Source organism: Podarcis cretensis, assembly GCF_951804945.1.
Source record: "Podarcis cretensis genome assembly, chromosome: 15".
Taxonomy (NCBI): Eukaryota; Metazoa; Chordata; class Lepidosauria; order Squamata; family Lacertidae; genus Podarcis; species Podarcis cretensis.
In genome coordinates this window covers 39,610,689-39,626,691 of record NC_137185.1, presented here as the reverse complement: position 1 = coordinate 39,626,691, position 16,003 = coordinate 39,610,689, and positions in this window count along the sequence as shown.

Below are 16,003 nucleotides of genomic sequence, written 5' to 3'. Positions count from 1 at the left end.
TACAGCATCCCCAGAAAGCTAATTTGGTTTTATATTCCAACTTGCATTATGAATGGAAAGGCACAGGTGTCAAATCGGCTCCTGCTCCTCATGCAGAGTCACTTGACAGAGATAATGTAGACAGACAGGAGAGACAAGCACTATTTTGTTCTTCTGTGTTTTGCTCAATCAAAGGGACTGCAGAATTTGGTAATGAATGTAAGCACAACACTTGGGATAATTTTACAGGTGTTCCTTTTTCCTCATCTACAGCAGTAAGTTGAGGGGGGGGGGGGACAGGCCGCTAGCAACCCTGGGCAGGTTATTCTGTTCCAGACATTCTCTGGAGGGTGGCATATCAGGAAACAGTTACTTTGGATGACGACTTCAAGAGAATAAATGGAAGAGGAAGAAACAGCATAGCCGGTGCCACCATTAGGAATAGTCTGGGAGGCGGCAGGAACACCTAGAGATAATAATAATAATAATAATACCCTTCCCACTCTGGGCGGCTTCCAGCGGAATATAAAAATGTCCTCTCTTTATCAAAATACTGTATTTTTCGCTCTATAAGACGCACCAGACCACAAGACGCACCTAGTTTTTGGAGGAGGAAAACAAGAAAAAAAAATTCTGAATCTCAGAAGCCAGAACAGCAGTGAAAGCAGCAAATCCCTCTTGCTGTTCTGGCTTCTGTGATAGCTGCGCAGCCTGCATTCGCTCCATAAGACGCACACACATTTCCCCTTACTTTTTAGGAGGGGAAAAGTGAGTCTTATAGAGCGAAAAATATGGTAAGTGCTGCTTCTGTTCTGCTACAGTTTGGTGCCTACTAAAACCTATGTTTGCTTCAATATCTACTATGGCCAGCACTGAAATGTCAGAAACAATGCAGAAAATAGCACAACCATTTATGTAACTTTGCTGATTAAAAGAAAATAAACAGAGTGGGTTATGTAGATCCACCTTTAAATATGAATTTAGGAATCCTGGTGTAGTTCAAAAGATCTGGAGAGCACCATGTTGGGGAAGCGTGAGGAAGACTAATGGAATCGGACTCACCTCCATCACCAACATCAATCCTTAGTGACTAGAATTCAGGTTCCTTTGCAAACCATGACAAGCGACTTGTTTTTCTCACCTGTTTCCCCCCACCCACTGCAACAGCAAAATGTTAAGTGTCATTGGTGGGGGGCGGGGGGCGGGTAATCTAGCATGGTTTATGCTCTCCAGCAGATGATAAAAATTATAGGTCACTTCAATTAGAGGTGATTAAGCTGCAGATAACAAATTTGACTTTTCCATCCGGTTCCATCAACTTCGCCACTTGGTGGGTCGGCATAGCGACAGCATTTCATTCTGCCATGTTTACGTCTCCCTGAGATTTCACTCAACATGTGAACTCTGAACCTGCCAGTGATAAGGTGAAATAGAAAGCTTGTTTTCTTCTAGTAAAAGTGCAGAGGGGAAATAACAGGTAACAACCAAGGTAATGGAATCTGATAATTCCCTGAACAGGAGTATTTTCCAGATGGAGAACCAAGAATACTTCAATTGTCTCTGAAAACCTGGGTAGGTACAAAAAGTGCCAGGTCATATATAATGATTGTTGGTTGTTTCTCCATTAGCTGATTTAGATGAGACAATTACCCAATCAAATCCATGCATGGAAAAATGTGAGAATGTGTCTTCTCTTTCCCTGTAACCAAGTGTACATATTCTGATATCATCCATGTATTGGGCATTGCACAGTAATTCAACATTATTTATTCTCATGATTTATTCTAACTTACATACCACTTAATCCTGTCATTTCTGCACAATGTGCAATGAGGTTACAAAAGAGAGACAAAAGAGACAATCAACTATAATTAACCATGAAATGGGGGTTATTTAAGAAGCCTGATGAAATGCTTGTTCTTGTGCTAAAGGACGAGTGAGTTATTATGTTCTGCATCAGAGGAATCCAATGTATCCAGATGTGCTAACAGAAACCTGCTGCACAACAGACCACAACTTCTTGGGCAGCAAGATTGCCAGCAACCTGCTTATACATTGTCCCGTGCAACCATGTTCTCCTGATGCAAAACATTTCAATGGTGCAAAGCATTTCCCCTGTGGAGCTGGTATACCGCTAAGTGTGTTTAACCTATTGCTATGGTGAATACAACCTATTTATACAGTGAATGCAACCCCTGCCTCTGTAGGCTCCTTGTTGAGGAAGGGTGGGGTATAAATTCAATAAATAAAATAAAAACCCATCAGGTTTGTTCTTGTTGGGGGTTTTCCCCCATAATCTGAAGCATATAAGCAGGCAGAGCTATAAATGTATATTCCAAAGGAAATCTTCTTATTACTACCATCACCATCAAATGTATGAACTATAATATTGATTCCTCTAGCCATTTCTTCTTATTTTCCTAGAGGTCCAGATAAAGACAACCAAGGTCAGATATGTCTAAAAGTAAGGATGAGGTGATAGGGTGGTGATGATGATGATGATGATGATTATTATTTTAGCCAAGTGAACAGTTCCTGAATGCAAAGACCAGAAGGTCATAAGCACCACTTCTCATTTGTCTCCGTGTCAGCACAATCACCAACGTGCAGGAAAAAAGCATTTGAAGTCAAAGCCTTCAACATGTTGACCTGGCATGATAATTTGTCATCTCTTGCCCAGAGCTGACCGAAGTACCAGAAAACAAGGGGGAAATTGGCTTCTATAGAAAACTGGGGAAATGACAAAAGAACTCCAATTGAACAAGGCATAAGACATGTCAGAAGTGTCCCCCATCCTGCTTTGTGGGGCTAGGAGCCAATTTTGGTCTGGCCTATTCAACTTTTCTTTTGTCCTCATCCAAATTTCTCCCCTGATTTTAGAGTCCTAAACCATACCTGTCTAGATCATATGAAATACAGCACAAAGTTATGTGGCTTTCCCAGTCTTCAGCACAGTTTGCCACACCTCCATCACTTTGCTGCTGCTTTTTTTAAGTCCTCATGAAATTTTGTCAGCATTTAGTGTACATCTACACATTCTTTTTGCAATTTTGCAAGCAACTTTCCACAATAAAATGCATGTTTTCAGTAATATATGCATTGTATGCACACCTAATACAGTATACACATTTTTGCACACATTACTTGGCTGGAAAATGGCTTCGGCGATTTGTAAATTTCAGATGATAGCTGTGTTTTGTTTCATGTACTGTTTTCATGTACTTTCCTTCTGTTTAGAAGTTAAAATAGGAAATGAACTGAATTTCTCTCCCTTCCTTACTTGAGAGTAAGCACCTGACTTATGCAACCCATGTCTAAGCCCACAGTTCTGTCCCTCTGCCCCCAAGTTGTTAATTCTTAATTCCCCCCCCCCCAGCAAATGAAAAAATCTATTTTCAGAGGAAATATTCAAACACTGATAGATAAAAGTCTCTATGCAAAAAAAGGCATAAGAAGCTGCTGCAGGGAGGACTGTGAGCAACATACAGGTAGCACTCAGGTGAAATTGTTAAGCTCCCTTGTGATTTTTTTATATTGGATGCAGTATTTGGTTTAAGTAATTTTGCTATATATTATTGAAATGTGGTCTTTTGTATGTTATTACATTTCCTATTGTTTTCCTACGTTATTATGAAATAAGCAGGGTCCAGTATGGTTTCATATTGGATGTGGGCCTGCGTGTTCAGATTTCTATGTTACAGAGGGTCCCATCCAACTCTACAATTCTATGATTCTATGCAATTGCTTTTGTAGTGTTTGTTTGAAATGCATTCCTGTTTTCTTTGCTGTAAGCTGCCGCCAGCACAATACCTCTTGTGGAAGAAAAAAGTGCCATACAAATAAAATGGAGGACTGAAAATGTCAGCGATATGTGCTTCACTCCAACACCACCTTTCGGGAATGAACAGAACGTCTGAAAAGCAATGTGGTCAACTTTCATAGGCACTCCAGAAAGATATCACAGTCAATGGTAATCAAGACCTACTGAAAATTTCCAGAGGTTCAGCAGGGTTGCACTGCCCCTGTCTTTTTACTAGGTTGAAATGGATCTAGCATACTGATGGGGTGGGGAGAATTTTGCAAGCATCATCAGGATAAATGCTGGTTGTGCACACCAAGGCTATTCAGATGAGCTTTCTATCTTCTGCACCCTTATGGTTGCGTCTCGAGGCCCCAAGACCCACCCCCAAAATACATACACACGGATACTTATATTAGTTTAAGTTTTCGGGAAAATTTTGGCCACAACTTTATTGAAATACAATCACATGAGCGGTATTGGCTTAGGAATTGACTCCACCTCTCAGGGTGATCATCCAATGGGGTAAACCAAACGACGGAGCAAGGTCGATGAGGACCAACCTAAGCTCACCCCGGGGTTCCTGTGGTCCTGGCATGGCCCTAGACCCTCAAGCGGACTTTGGACAAGATCCAGGACCCCCAGATTCCTTTAACAGAATACCCAGTTCCTGGAGGAGCAGGTGATTGCCGCACCTCCCCTCCCCACAATCCAACTGAGCCAATGCCTAGCCGCCACCTTACAAGTTGTGACGATTTGCTAAGGGCAAAAACCAAATGGCTAAAGCCAATCTGCCAAATGGAAAAAATTCCTACCCAGCCCCTGTTCCAAAACAGGTGACCCAAACCAAAGCAAGGCCAAGTGACTCTACCTAAACTAGGGAGGGTGAGCGGGTGTTCAGCAGTGCAAAGCAAGTGCCCGACTTGCATCACACTGCCATTTTTAAAGCCCCTGGGATCATGCCACCCACTGGCTATTGGCTGAAACCGCCTGGCGTGATCCCAGGGAAATGGCCAGGACTTCCTGCTCCTTCCCCCTCCCCCGCCACCATTTTAACCCTGTCAGGTGAGCTCTTGGGTCCCGAGCACAACCAGGACCCTCTGTTATGAGGATCCCATTTCTTGCTCTTGTTGCAAGTGCTTAAAATGCTGCCTTTCACTGATGGCCACCTAAACTATGACCACACATAGCATCTTGCCAGCACCCATGCAGCAGGCCCTGCAAGCACAGTTTCTGCATACTTCAAGTTTCAATGAACAGAAGCACCTTTTGTTCCAAGCTAATATTTTTTGTGTGTCACAGAATCTGTGGTTGCCATGGAAACAATGACTTTGTCTAACCTTCATGGAATTGCACCTGGACCGAGCACATGGCAAGAGATTTTTCAACTGTGGAAGTTTTTTTTTCTTTATAATGAAACAATTATTTCATATACTTATATACAGCTTAATACCAGACTAGCCTCTAAATTGTTTATTTTTTTAAAAAAGCAAATACTCTATACGTATGATTATTTGTGTGTATACACACATGCAAACAAACAAAGCACAAAATACACTATCAGGTGAAATGATAAAATCCCCCTCAAAGAAGGTCTGGAATGTGGGGTGAAAGCTACAGTTGTGAGAGGAAATTGGGTAGAATTAGCCACACTTTCAGAGTGACTTAACAATCAATCCATCGTCCCAGGAAACTCAGAGGATTGTAGCTCTAAGAAGGGACTATGGGTGTCCTAACATCTCTCAGCACTTTAAACAAATCACAGCTTTCATGATTCTTTGGTGGAGGCCATGACTGCTAAAGTGGTATCAGAGTGCTTTAAATGTATGGTGCAGATGTGGCTTAAGAATCAAATCTGTACATTGATTTGGTCATTTTGCAAGCTGATTCAAGAGGGAGATACAAACAAAGTGCCTGGGAAGGAAGAAAAATGATGCTCACTTCTTTCTCTCTCTCCACAGCATATTGAATTGTGAAAAGCTCTTTGAGTTGAACATGGGGTGGGAGAGATTCTCTCTCCTTTCCAAAGAGAAGAAAGAAAAATGAGAAATATCATTGGGTAAGAATTACAGAGGTGTACAATAATTGCTTGGCACTACTATACACTCCAAAGGCAGTTTGGAGCTTTAAAGCCGGCATATTGTCCAATTTATCATCTTCTTTGCAGCTTTTTAAAAAAACTTTTAGCAAGGGACATACATCATAACACTCAGCAAATTTTAGGAACGGATACTCAATGCGGACAGATGGTGCTTAAGATGTGTGATGACTGACTGACTTTGTTCTGAACATGGCAATGTCAGGGGGAGGAAAGAAAGGCTTTTTGGGTTATTGCCTATTATCCAGGAATGACCAGTATTGTAAAGTTAGAGGCAATAAGGTACTACAAAAATGAGGCCAGTAGGACTACTTAAAAAGAATACGGTGTTCCTGCCATGCTATGAAGCAAGGCTCAAATTAAGACAATTGACCCCTTAATGCTATTATATTTATAGCGGCATCTTATTGCATGCTGAAAGCAAGGGTCTTTTGTTTGTAACAGAGCTTCTAGCAAAATACTCCAGCTGTCCAGTCGCTGAGGTGTTTTTACTGATAGCTTTACCTCGACAAAAATATCAGGCAAAACACCTCAGTCACAGAGCACCAATGTACCTGCCAGTACCTCCTATGATGCCAATGAAAGGTCTCACTGAATATTCCCTCAGAAACCCACAAGGCATGAGAGGTTGGTTGTTCTTCAAGCTCACTTTTTGTAAGCACTGGCTCAGGCCCTCCTACACTGAAGCCATTATGCCATGCTCCTATGGCAGCCATTTTGTGTTATGCCAAACCCCCAAGGCAGCCATTTTGTGTTGTGCTACACACGGCACATTCTCAGAATCCGAAATGTGCTGCCCATTGGCCTGAAAAAGTTGGTGACCCCTAGTCTAAAGCTCTGATATGTTTCATGTATGTAATCCAGAGAGAACACTTCCTTGTCACACTTGAGCCTCATTTTTTAATTTATTTTTTTTAATGTATAAGGTCAAATAGCTGAAGGGAGCAAAAAACTAGGGGGGAAGGTATCTCATTTCTCCTTAGTATATATAAAAACCAGGGAAGGAAAAGAATTATGTTCCGTCAGCATTTTTGACGAAACTGACCTAATTTGCACCTCCTAGACAAATTAAAATGTCATTCCGTGTTCAGACCCAGAGGCCTCCCCCCATAAATAAAGACACATTTGACTCAAATTTTAGTTTTGGTTTTTGGCAGAATTTAGGCCACAACTTTACTGATTACACAAAGTGAGTGGTTGCATAGGCTCTGGTTCGACTAGCTCCCTGCACCCTTGCAGGCAGCGCTGACCCAGGGCACCAGCATAGGTCAGCCTAGGGTGAATACCTGGGTAGGCGAAAAGCCAGGAACAGACTATGTTTACCCCCCAGATGCTCCCCTGGACTCAGGCACAGGCACAACGCCCTCTCGGGGGTTGACCAAACCAGTTGAGTCCCTGGATTCCTTTAACAGAATATCCTTCACATAGGGTTGACGAGAGCATTCTCCCATCCCTATCACCTGAACCAGAGCCTATCCGCAACCTTACAAGTTGTGACGATTCGCTACGTGGCAGGCAAAACCCAAATGGCAACAGCCAACCAGCCAAGTGGGGAACATTCCTGCTGTGCCCCTGTCCCAATGACAGATGACACACGATGGCATAACAAGGTCATTCGCAAAAATTGCCCTAAAAGTAGGGCATTCCGAATGCACGAGTCAAAAGAGGAAGCTCTGGGTCACGTGCATGGGTATAAATAGGTCCCTCGATCCGTTTGGACTGCACCCCATTGGCCAGATTAAACCCAACATCGAGGGACCTACCAATCAGGTGTTGTGGCTGACCAATCTTACCCACCCACAACACAGGAGGTCGGTCTCCAGGTCTCACCGCAACACGTGCCCTCTTTGAGGGAGGACACGATTTATCCTTTTTGGGATTGTGCACTTCTAATTTCATGGTGTGGGGATTGTCTTGAAAAACATTTTTTTAAAAAAATTAACCCAGCTCAGCAGAGGTGCCACCCTTTGAAACTGCTCCAAGCAGCTTTTCACTGTGTGATTTTTATAGTCCTTTCTTCTTCTCCTGGGATTTCCCCAGATTTATTTTTTTAAAAAACTGCAGAGATGGGGTCAGACATGTTTTAAGGCAGCAACATGTGGAAACAGGATGGAACAGGCAGGAACAGACCCATCCATTCCTACCTGTAGCTCAGGATGTAAGAAGGCGTCATTTTCTGTGCTTCCCTGTGCTTATTCCATGCAACACTGTTCCAATTCCTTTGCAGTTTGTCTTCCATACATACACAAAAAATGTTATGGTTCAACTTTTCTCCTGCTGTGGCAAAACTGCAGAGCTTATGTAATTAATTATGCAAATTATGTAATTAAGTTGTCATTACATCATTCCACTCAATTCCTTTCAGTGCAAGGAAACACAATGAAAACTGGGGGAGTGGAAAATCCTAACATTATTTGACTGAAAGCAGCAGCGATAGAGAATACCCATCATATTTGCTGGATTGATTTCTGTTCTGGACATAGAACAAAGAAGGAAACATTGGCAATTCCTGTTCCTATTTCCACTTTTGTGGGAATCCTCTGACATACCTATCTGTCTCCATGCCTAAATCCATAATACAATGCATATCTTTTCCCTGTGTACTGCTCTGCTTCTCCTTTCCCCCCTCCCATTTCTCTGATGTCCCTGAGCTGAACTTTAGCTTGTAAGCTCCCCAGGGCAGGGACCAGTGCTCATGTGCTCCATAAAGCACCATGGACACACTCATGGTGCTACATAATAAATACATAATATTTGTTGCCTTCTGAATGACATCGCTGCATCTCAATGTCTGCTCTGTCAAGTGTGGCTCAAGAGAGGTGTTGGAAATGGAATAGCACATCTATTAATATTTCTGAAATGCACCCAAGCTACTATGATGAGATTTTAGAAGTAATTAATAGGATGATACATTGTGGCTTACAGTTGTGCTTCTGGGCGGAATGGGTGCAGATATTTATTAGACTCAGAATATATTTTCCCCAAGTTCCAAAACATTACTTTGTTCAATTTGATTAAAGTTGAAAGAGCCTTTTAGGATGGATGGAACTCTTCCTGTGTCATGATTTGAAGCTCTATGGATGTAAATGACTGTTTTGCAAAGCTTAGGCGTATGGATGAAAGATTCTATTCACTGTTCATTGACAGCTGTAAGTTAGATGTGGGGGACAAAAACTAATTGGAATCAACCCAGAAGTGTGGATGTTGCAGAAGCAACTAAGTGCTTCTAGCACACATGTCCTGCTAAAAATCAGGGAAGAGGACATGCCCAAGTCCATAAAAGGCATTGCAAGCTACTTTTGAGTGTATCTAGCAAAGAGTTAGCGTTTCTGTAGTTTTCTAAACATTCAGCTAACTTCACAGGTATTGTGTAAGTCTGGGTTGGGCAAGCCTTTTCATTCCACAAGTCATATTCCTTCATGTGCAACCTCCCTCATCCACAACTTTCCAGGGGTTGCATGTCAATGGTAGGTGAGGCAACAGGCAAAAGTGGGTGGAGGAATGAATGCGACTCTTGTCTTGCTATAGGAGGCTATATTCCAGCTACACAGAAATCACCCACACAAGCTGAGGTCCAGCACCGAGGGCCTCCTGGTGGTTCCCTCATAGCGAGAAGCAAAGCTACAGGGAACCAGGCAGAGGGCCTTCTCGGTAGTGGCGCCCGCCCTGTGGAATGCCCTTCCAGCAGATGTCAAAGCGATAAACAACTACCTGACATTCAGAAGACATCTTAAGGCAGCCCTGTTCAGGGAAGTTTTTAACGTGTGATATTTTACTGTATTTTTTGTTTCTATGGAAGCCGCCCAGAGTGGCTGGGGAGGCCCAGCCAGATGGGCGGGGTATAAATAATAAATTATTATTATTATTATTATTATTATTATTATTATTATTATTATTATTCTCTCCATCAGAAAAGCAAGAGGCATTGTCGCAGATCAAGTGCACTTGAGGAGGCTTGCAGATCAGGGTCTTTGAGGATGTGGCCTTGGGAAAGTTGCGATCTGGGGTGAGTCCTGGGAGACGGCTAGAGAGGGCCCATTTAGACCCTGGGCCTGAGGTCTCCCACCCCACCACCAATGTAGTCATCTTTAAAATATCCTGAGAAGGTATAAATTTTATCCTCTTCCTCTTCCCACAGTGCACCCCTTTATCTTCCTTTCCCCTTAACTTCACTGACTCAAAACCCAAACCAGGGGCGCCAAATATAGGGGGCTTTGGGTGCCTGAGCCCCTACAAAAGTTTTGTTGTGGGTGTTCGGCACCCACACCACAGGGCCCCCGACGCAACTTCAGAGGTCTCACAAGGCCTCAGACAGCATCTCTGAGACCTCGCGACACCTCAAAACCTGACTCAGGTTCCAGGTCAGGGGGGTACACGTCATGTCATGACTGAGCACCCATAACCTGGAGCCCAAGTTTGCTCATCTGACCCAAACAGATTTGCTGGCAGTGAGCTGGCAGGGAGAGCAGGTCATTCCCAGGTCAGAAAAAGAGAGAGAAACACTGGCTAACTTACAGTTAGTTTCTTTATTAAGGAAAGCAGGACAAAGAACACAGAGACTTCTAAAGGTTGCTCTTGTCTCAATGAAACAGTTGTCTAGACTGGCTTGCAGCTCTCCCTTTACTCCCTGGCCCTCTGTGTCAGGCCCATCCCTCTATCTACGGCCAGCTCCAAGGGACCTTCTCTGTGTCTGCCTGGCTTTCTGCTTGGTTGCATGTGATAAAAGCCTTGCTCTAGGAGTGGGGTGGGGTGGGGTCTCCTAACAACTCTAAGGACCTTTAAAGATCTATGCTTCTCAGGATTCTATAGAGAAAGCCATGGTTTTTTAAAAAATAAATAAAAAAGTGGTAGGATACTGGTTTATATGTATAGTACAGTTGATGCCTATATCAATGGATAGGCAAGTTCAAGAGGTAAGGCACCAAAGGTCCAACCTGCATAGGGCTATATCATGTTCTCCCAAACTACTTCCTGTGCTCATAGCAGCTTTATTTCTATTGGAAAACAGCATGGAGATGGAGGAGAAGAAGAAAACACCCAATTCCTCACACATGGTACTCTTATCATAGTAGGAGCCCCACTTTCCACACTTTAAAAAGAAGCTTTAAAGAGGAGAAATTGAGAGATCCAGTCACCAGCTTCCAGGATCTCATTTTATTTGGCCCTTGGGCAACAAAACTGATCTTTAGCACTGTATCTGTATAGCATCGAACATGCTTTTGATGTTTCAGAAATAGATTAAAATAACATTTATTTACTGGAAAAAAATCATGCTTTGTTTTCACTCTTTTTCTTTCTTTTTTCTTAGCAATTTGTAAATCCCCAAATTATTCCTAGTCAAATGAGCAAGCTGTTGTCTTCATTAAGGCCAAATAATTTATTTGCATGACTTCAGGTGGTCCTTGAAAACTGATGTAGGATGTCATGTTATCAGAGCAGGCGATGCATTAGCATAAGAGCTGTTTATTCAGCATTTACATCCTGAAACAAAATATGAATCAGTCAGGATTGAATGAATTACTTAGGCAACAACTAAGCTGATTATTCTGCAGTGTTTGGGTGCCAGCTGTTCAAAAATTATTAACACTGGCATGTCATAAAGTAATTGCCACTGGAAAGGACTATGTTTTGTTCGTTGTTCATTAGAGCAGCATCTTCACTGCAACAGCTTATTAACTCAATTCCAACGCAACCTAGGAAAGATAGAGGGTTAGAGGGGAAATATACAGCCAGTATTGCCTGATTGTTTTTAAAATATTGCCCTTGATGGTTTGGGAGTCTGTTGATGATAGAATTTAACACAGGGGAATGGAAGGATCCTTCTGATGATCCTGCCAATCATTTGTGCAGGGATAGTGTCATTATACAAATTAGTCGCTAGCTGGCACTGACATTAATTGTATCAAGAGCATTGTATTTCTGTTCTCTTCTTAAGAGAGACAGTAAAGTTCTTGTCTAACTTCCTCACTGCTGTGTCCTTGCCCACCTATCAAGCTTGGGGCATGAGGAGAAGAGGAAAACAGTTCCTCACCTCTACTATGCATTAGTTTTGCGTGATGCAGGAGAAGGCCTTGACAATGTGGAAGGGGAAAAGAAGTTGCCATCACCACAAACTATTCAATTCCTTGGCTTGAATTGGAGAATGCAGTACCTGGAAATTTGGACCACTCCAAAGCTGGTAAAGGTAAAGGTAAAGGTAAAGTGACCCCTGACCATTAGGTCGAGTCGTGGCCGACTCGGGGGTTGCGGCGCTCATCTCGTTTTATTGGCCGAGGGAGCCGGCATACAGCTTCCGGATCATGTGGCCAGTATGACTAAGCCGCTTCTGGCGAACCAGAGCAGTGCATGGAAATGCCGTTTACCTTCCCGCCAGAGCGGTACCTATTTATCTACTTGCACTTTGACGTGCTTTCGAACTGCTAGGTTGGCAAGAGCAGGGACCGATCAACAGGAGCTCACCCCGTTGTGGGGATTCAAACCGCCGACCTTCTAATCAGCAAGTCCTAGGCTCTGTGCTTTAACCCACAGCGCCACCCGCGTCCCCTCAAAGCTGGCAGTACTTCTTAATTATAACCATAACACAGTAAGTTATGGTAATAAATTGAAGTAGACCTTAATAGATGTTTTCACAGGTACATAATCAAATCATTCAAGGAAAATGCAGACAGCATAAAGGCATCACGGCATTCTGTGACCAATCAAATTTGGCTGCATGGTGACATCACAAAGCCAGCTCAGAGGCAGAATGGTGTTTTCAGCCCTCACTCTGAATGGGAGAACATTTTTGCAGGACCCTATCCCTGTATTTTCACTGATGGGGGAAGCAAATTTTGCAGGTGGTGAATTATTACACAGATTGTACCTCCTTCTGCATTTTTATTGAAGCCTTTAAAAAGCCCATTCAGATTCCAGTCTTATCATTCAAGTTGCTAAAAGTTTCTTTACATGAAAAAAAATGAGGGGGGAAATAACAAACACAAGTAATCATTGATGATAAATGTTGCCATGTGGTCATTGCCTAACACAGTCTGTTTGTTTTCTAACAGTGTAGTTAAATGAATATTCCATTTCTCAATCTCTAAATTTATTCTTCATTTAAACATTTTGTCAGTGTTTCAGCTTAACCTTGAAAATCTTGCTTAGCTCACTGGGGGGGGGGACACACCCATGGTTTATTCAGAAAGCAGTAATTAATTTTCTAGAGTGACTGAAATCATTTGGCCTAAAGCAAAATCCTTCTGACATTATTAAATGTCACAGTGCAGTTAAAGCACAATTATAAACTAATTCTCAGAATAAATCTCATTATTTTCCAGAGGCCTTATGAACAAAGTGAAAGAAAAATGTTACCACATTTGACTTTCATCTCAGCTTTCCTAAACAGTGGTCTTTTTTTAAATTAAAAACAAACAAAAATGTATTAAGGCTATAATTATGAAAAATGAGAAATGGATAAATTGCGGGAACAAGTTTGATATTGTCATACTGTAGAGAAGTTTTGATGCCACAAAGATATTTCATTTAATCCAGCCTTTTTAGAGGTGCCCAGCTGTCATAACTCTCTACAGTTGTTCACTTCCCAGCTATAAGCATCCATATTGAGGCTTGGTACACATTAGCAGCTTAAGGTTGCTTTGCTCCACTGCATTTCATGCCACCATTTTTACACTGCTGTACAGACCAGAGACCAAAGGGACTCAGGTGGCGCTGTGGGTTAAACCACAGAGCCTAGGACTTGCCAATCAGAAGGTCGGCAGTTCGAATCCCCGCGACAGGGTGAGCTCCCGTTGCTCGGTCCCAGCTCCTGCCAACCTAGCAGTTCAAAAGCATGTCAAAGTGCAAGTAGATAAATAGGTATCGCTCCGGCGGGAAAGTAAACGGTGTTTCCGTGCGCTGCTCTGGTTTGCCAGAAGCGGCTTAGTCATGCTGGCCACATGACCCGGAAGCTGTACGCCGGCTCCCTCGGCCAATAAAGCGAGATGAACGCCGCAACCCCAGAGTCGGTCACGACTGGACCTAATGGTCAGGGGTCCCTTTACCTTTACAGACCAGAGAGGGGCTGAGGATGTCTTCACCAGATACACATTATAGTCGTACCTTGGTTCTCAAACAGAATCCGTTCCACAAGTCCGTTTGACTTCCGAAAATGTTCAAAAACTAAGGCACGACTTCTGATTGGCTGCAGGCGCTTCCTGCACTCAATCATAAGCCGTGGAAGCTGTGTCAGACGTTCGGCTTCCAAAGAACATTAACAAACCGCAACACTCACTTCTGGGTTTGCAGCGTTCGGGAGCCAAAACATTCGAGTCGGAAGGCATTCGAGAACCAAGGTACTTGATTTGTTTCCTTGCATCTTCACTTCCCAAGGAATCTATCAGCACATGTGCAAAGGCTGCCCTGAACATTAGACACTGCAGCTTAACTGTTGGTTAGATGTTCAAATCTGGTGGAAGCTGCTTTGAGGGGGGAATGCATCAAACAGTAGTATCTCGTCCTGCACACATCCAGCCAAGGACGACAAATGGTGGATAGTTAAGGCTCCCTGCAACTGTTGACTCCGTGCGTGTACTCTTCCTTTGTGATTTCTCATTTCTTCCATTTCTTATACATCCCCTTCTTAACATCCCAGCTCACCTGTAAGCTCCTCATGCAGCCACACCGATTTCTTTAAATGCCCCCCACTTTTCTTTCTTGTTGGAATTGTCTCCATTCCTGCCTTTTCTTCCTCAGATTTTTATTTTCCCCCAAACTTTTGATACATGGCAAGTAGTGTGAGTTGAACTGAACTCTCTCCCTTGTAGCACCCTGCTTGTGGTTAACGCTTAGCTGGAATGAAATATTCAACGCAGCAATAGAGAAATTAAAATAGTAATTTATTTGTCAGACAAATAAATATGAGGCACAGTGGTATATGGTTACCAAGCTCTGGCCTGGCCTCTTGCCATTCTGGCCAGCACTTATATTTCCTTAATCCAGCCCCCTTGCTCCTCCTGTGGCTGCCTCTGTCCAATCAGCCTGGTTAAAATTCCTATTGGCTGTTTGCTAGAACCAATCACAAAAGATACACCCATTTCCTCTCGCCCTTTTATGGGAATCAAAAAGCTATATATTCTTCTATCTATAAATGACAAATAAGTAGTAATATATCTTACATGTGTCTCAACAAGGAATCTTAATTACCAGCTCACCTCTTGCCCTCCTTGCCCTATTGCCTTCCAAAACAGATGGTTAATCTTGAATTTTTATCTTAAGCATATGTCAAGGATTTTGAGTTCACATCAACATTGAGAGATCTCCTTCATTTGAAGGTTTCCAAACAAAAGGCCTGACAACCATATATCAGGAGTGCTCAATGGCGTCTCCTGTCTGACAAGGGGGGCTGGTGGCTGATGGCCCCTGTGATCTCTTCCAACTATATGAAATAAGAATCTAGCATTTCTTAAATCCTTTGCATAATTATATTTAAACTAATATATTTAATACATAAATAACCGTTTAAAAGGAAAAGAAATCTTAAAAGGATCTTAGTTTAAGAAAGAAACAGCTTTAGAAAAGACTTCCCAAAAATGCTCTCTTTCTTTCTGCCAGCTCTTCTTCTCTTGTTTCTCAGCCTCAAAAATAGAAAGAAAGAAAACCTATTTTCTCCAGCCAAGCCAGTTGTCTTTTTCACTGCTCTTGACCTTCTTAACCTTAGGAAGAAGATATGGCTCATTTTACTATTTATCCACCCTTAATTTGTAGTGTCAGTGTAACCTTGGCTGTCAGCCTGTAATTCCCTTTTTACGACTTTGAGAATTGTTTTCTGCTATAAATCAGGGGGCCCCTTGTCTAGGAGAAAAACATTTTGCCAAGGTTCTTAGGCAGCTGGTCTTCTGCCTGGCATAAAACATTTGAAGATCTTTAAGCTCATTTTTAAAATACAAGCCCTGATTAAACATATAAGCTTTAATAAAAATGCAGGCTTATGATTAGATGCCTCACCCTCTCCCGCTGTCCTTAATATTCCCACTTAGCTTTTTTATTATTGATTTGATTTTTTTTTTTGTATGTGAAAACCTTTTTTAAAAAATACAGGGGTTGGGAAGTTTGGGCTCATGGGCCGAATGGGGCTGTCCAAGCCTCTCTAA